We start from the raw sequence: 5,000 nt of genomic DNA on the forward strand, positions 1-5,000 counted from the left end.
GCAGCCCAGAACATCTAAGGGCATCACGGACCTGTTATCGCTCATTCTCACCTTGCTAAACACAAGTTGTCCCGCTAAGCAGGGCAAACGTGGCCGACGACCGCCCGTGAAGGGGCCGCCGGCCTTGACGTCAGGTGCGCCCGGAGGTGCACTGCTGACAGCGTTCTAGTTAGCTTGTTTGAGTCGCGTTCGTTATCGGAATTAACCAGACAAATCATTCCACGAACTAAGAACGGCCATGCACCACTACCCTTAAATTTGAGAAAGAGCTCTCAATCTGTCTTACCTCGATAAGTTCGGACCTGGTAAATTTTCCCGTGTTGAGTCAAATTAAGCCGCAAGCTCCACTTCGTTTTTTTTTTTTTTTTTTAACAAATGCAGGTTTTATTGTTCATAAACATTATGTTCTAACAAACAATAGCATAAACCCACGCTCTTGACGCACGACGTCGCCCGCCAGGGATTTGTCATGCGTCATTACGAACCCTTTCGGATGTCTCTTCCCTATTTCTTTATTAAATTGAATCGTATCTTAACCGCATATTAAAGGCGTACGCTTGCTTAGTCCGCGTGACTCACTCATTCTTTCCCCTCTCGGAGATCTCAAGAAGTCAGCCCGACATCTATCGATCTGACCATTCCGCCTCGCTGGCGGCAGCCTCCTCCGCGGGTGTCCATCGTCGGCCTGCAGCCAAAGCACGACGGCGCCTTTCGTTTTCGCGTCTGTTCCGCCGAGACCTTATCAGGTCCGCCTCCGTAGGCGCGGTCCGACGGCGGCGCGTCGTCGAGGGTCCCTCAGCCTGGACCCGAGCTCGCCATGCGCGCTGCATGAATAGACGCCGCTCATGGCGAATTCTAACCGTTTCAGGGGAAGGTGGTCCCCCTCTGCTACGCCTAGGTATGGGAGGAGGAGCTAGGCCCGCTCGCTCCGCCTCTACTGCCGTCCGCAGTATCTCGTCATCTCGGGCGGCCAGTGCTGCTGCGACGTCCGCAGCCAGTCGCACTCGCGCCCGATCCTCCGCTCTGCCGCGAAGCCGTCGGTTGCGGGCAGATCGCTGACGCGCTGCTCGCGACTCGTTCACGCGCCGCGTGATGTCTTCGATGATGACGTCGTCCATCTCCTCACCGAAGAGTGCGGCCACACTTTCGAGGACCACTTCCTCGTCCTCAGCGAAAGCCGCTTCCGTTCGACCATTGGTGAGCGCTTCCTCATCGCGCCACAGCTGTTGAAGCACTGTGGTGATGGTCTTTGCTGCTTTCTGAATGCGGTCCCACCACTCCGCACTCTCCAGCAGCTTCTCTGCGATGTTGTTAAGCTGGACCGACTCGGGTGTCCCCCAGCCCAGCAGCTCACGTCGGATCTCCTCAAACACGGGGCACTCGAACAAGACGTGGGCCACCGACTCGACCGACCCCACGCACCGTGGACACTCCGGAGACGAAGCGAAGCCGCAGACGTGCAGGTACTCCCGGAAGAATCCGTGTCCGGAGAGCACCTGCGAAAGGTGGAAGTCCACCTTCCCGTGCTTTCGTCCCGTCCACCGGTGCAGGTCGGGAATCATCCCGTGCGCCCACGTCAAGTAGCGGCTGGCCGATGGTGTTGCCGCCGCACGGTCCCAGGCGTCCTGCCATTGCAGCATCGTGGCTGCTCGCTCCGCCGCTCGTACCTCCTTCCTGCTGGCGCCAGGCTCGACCAGCAGCCTGCTATGGCACCTTGCGTCCTCGTTGACGACCAGCCAGTACGGCACCAAACCAGCCATCACCACTGACACCTCGTAGGATACCGAGCGGAACGAACTCGATACCCCACGTGCCAGTGGCTTCTGGACCTGGGCCAGTCGTCTTCGGCACCACTGCATGTCTGTCGCCTTAGCCCAGATGGGCGAGGCGTACCGGATCACCGACTCAGCGACTCCTGCCAGCAACCGCCGCTTGGCCACCTGGGGGCCGCTGTGGTTCCTCATCACCGAGGTAACCACCGCCACCGCACGGAGGGCCTTGTCCGCGGCCGCTTCCACGTGCGGTTTCCACGAGAGTTTCTCGTGGAGTTGTACCCCCAGGTAGCGTATCGATCGCTTTGACGTGCAGACCACTTCGCCGACGCGCACAGGAATTTCCAAACGTCCTCGACGCAGACTCGATATCAGAACCACCTCGGTTTTGTGGGGGGCGAGACTAAGGTGACGTGCCTCGAGCCACCCCATCACCGCGTCGATCGCAGCCTCCGCGACCGTCGCCGACTCCTCGGGTGTGCAGCCCTCGGCCAGGATGGCGATGTCATCGGCAAAGCCGACGATGGTGGCCCCTTCAGGGAGCTGGATCCGCAGAACGCCGTCGTACATAACGTTCCACAGAGTCGGGCCAAGGATTGACCCCTGTGGAACGCCTGCCGTCACCCGACGTGACACCGGGCCGTCGTGGGTGTCGTACACCAGCTCCCTGTCGGTGAAATAGTCGCGGAGCAGGAGTTGCAGCTGCGCTGGAACCTCCTTCTCACGCAGGGCCATCGCTATCGCCTGCCAGCTGGCGGTGTTAAAGGCGTTTCTGACGTCCAACGCCACAACCAGCAGACAGCGCTTATCCCGGTTGTTAGTCCGTCCGTAGGACATCGCGCGCTCGCCTGCTTCCACCACCAGCTGGATCGCCTGCAGGGTGCTCCGCTGCTTCCGGAAACCGAACTGGTTCTCGGCCAGCCGAGGTGCCTCCGGATCCTCCAGGTGCTCGTTGAGTCTGTCCAGCGTAGTCCTCTCGAAGACCTTCGCCGGATTGTCGATCAAGCAGATCGGGCGGCAGGACGAGGCTTCGCCCGGCGGCTTACCCGGCTTAGGCAACAGCACCAGCTTCTGCCTTTTCCATTCGCGTGGTATTTCGCCGGTGTCCAAGCAGCGCTGGTAGACACCAGCGAATGGCTCCGGATACTTCCGGATGGCAGCCGTTACCGCAGCGTTCGGTACTCCATCGAGGCCAGGCGCCTTCCGCGGATGCAGCTCGCTCGCTATCGCCTGGAGCTCCGCGCAGCTGATCGGACGGACCGGAGTGTCCCCTTCCGAAGGCGTGACGTCCGGCCACTCGACCGGGGGATGCTCCGGAAACAGCTCCTCGACGATCCGCTGCAACACCGCTGGATCGCGTTCACGCGCCGTCCAGCTGCCCCGAAACCGAAGAAGCACTTGCCGGAACCACTGTCCCGTCTCATCTGCAGCCAGGGCCTGCAGCCACTCATCGAACTGGCGCTGCTTGCTGGCCTTAATTGCCACCCTTAAGGCAGCACGCGCCTCCTGATGTTCCTCTGAAGCCAGTTCGGCGGACGTCTCGTCGAGGGCCAATAACTGTCGCTCCCGAGCCAACCGGCAGCGCTCGGTCAGCTCCTCGATATCCGGAGTCCACCAATATGTGTTGCAGTTCCTCCTCTGCTGCTGCGACTGCCCAATCCTCGCCATGGTAGCGTCGCAGGCCTCCGTAAGCACCATCCCCAGGCTTGCCGCATCGGTCACCCGATCGGCAAAACGGGTCGCCTCAAGTGCCAGCTCGAAAGTACGGGGGCAAAACTGGCGAGTTCGCCAGCGAGTACCCGCCTCCCGTACTTCGACACCTTCCTGCTGATGAATGCCCCGTCCGGGCCGCTGACCTGTACGATGCTGTTGCCCGACCGCAAACCGAATATAGCGGTGGTCGCTATAGGAGTAGCGGTCTAGCGTCCGCCAGGAGCTGATGTCCTCCGCTGCTCCATCCGATCGGCAGAGCGTTGGACTCGCGAAGGCGACGTCCACTCTGCTGGGCCGAGCCACACCGTTCCCCAGGAATGTCGGCTCCGTGCCGCGGTTGAGGACCTCCAATCCTAGGCTGGTAACCGTCTGAAGGAGCGCCTCACCCTTAAGGTTGGCCCGCTCGCTCCCCCAGGCCCCATGCCACGCGTTGAAGTCACCAGCTATCAGCACGCAAGGGTGGCCTCGCGCAAGTACCTCCAGCCGGTCCATCTGCTGCTCGAACTCCGGGAGGCCGATCGATGGCGGAATATAGCAGCAGATGACAACGATGCCCGCCACCTCGGCAGCTACGATGCCCGGATGCTGCACGCTCCTCACCCGCTGTATGGGAAACCGTTGGCCACTGGTGACGATCGCGGCCTTCAGTGCGTCGTCGGATGCCCAGTTCCCATTGTTGGCCGGCACAGCATAGAGCTCCGTGATGAGCATCACGTCTGCTCCCTCCTCCCTCATCCGCTGGAGCGCAAGATCCTGAGCGCTCCTGCTCTTACCGATATTTATCTGGAGCACTTCTATCATCATCGTGTGGCTGCAGCTTTGCACGAAGCTGCGGCAATCGAGTGCGGGCCGCCACACTTCAAACAGCGAGCCTCGCCAGTGCAGCTCGCTGCCTTGTGGCCTTCCGCGCCACACCGGATACACGCTTTGCTGCGGTCCTCTCCCGAGCACTGCCCGGCGAAGTGGCCGCGCTCCAAACATCGGAAGCACCGCTTCTCCTCCAGCGACGCTTTCGGGACCTCCCACACCCAACAGGAGGTGTGTCCTAGGAGCAGGCGCTTCCCAGCCAGATGCTCCGCATCCGACCGGGGCAGACGAACGCGAGCACGCTTCGTGCCGTCTCGCCGCTCCCACATGTCGAAGGTGGCCTCGGAATGCTCCTTGCCGAGAGCCGTCAACACCGCCCGACGCAGCTGGTCCTCGCTCGCCAAGGAGTCGATGTTTGTTATGAGCACCATCGACATCTCCGTACGCACGGACGCCGCACCCTTGTCTCCGATGGCTTGCCGGATACGCTGGCACAGCTCGGCGCTGTCGGCATCACGGCTCAGCGGCAGCCGCAAGGTGTCTTTCGGCGTTCGCTTGCCGACGCCGATCTTCTCCTGCATGCCGTCGAGATGCGAGCTCGTACGAATCGCCCTATACATGTCGAGGTAGCTGACGCCCTCCGCTGGCATCACCTCGATGGTGTCGGGCCGCTTCCGCGACTTCTTCACTGCAGCTGGCATCGTGCGT

This window comes from Anopheles moucheti (assembly GCF_943734755.1).
Source record: "Anopheles moucheti chromosome X unlocalized genomic scaffold, idAnoMoucSN_F20_07 X_unloc_55, whole genome shotgun sequence".
In the NCBI taxonomy this organism is placed as follows: Eukaryota; Metazoa; Arthropoda; class Insecta; order Diptera; family Culicidae; genus Anopheles; species Anopheles moucheti.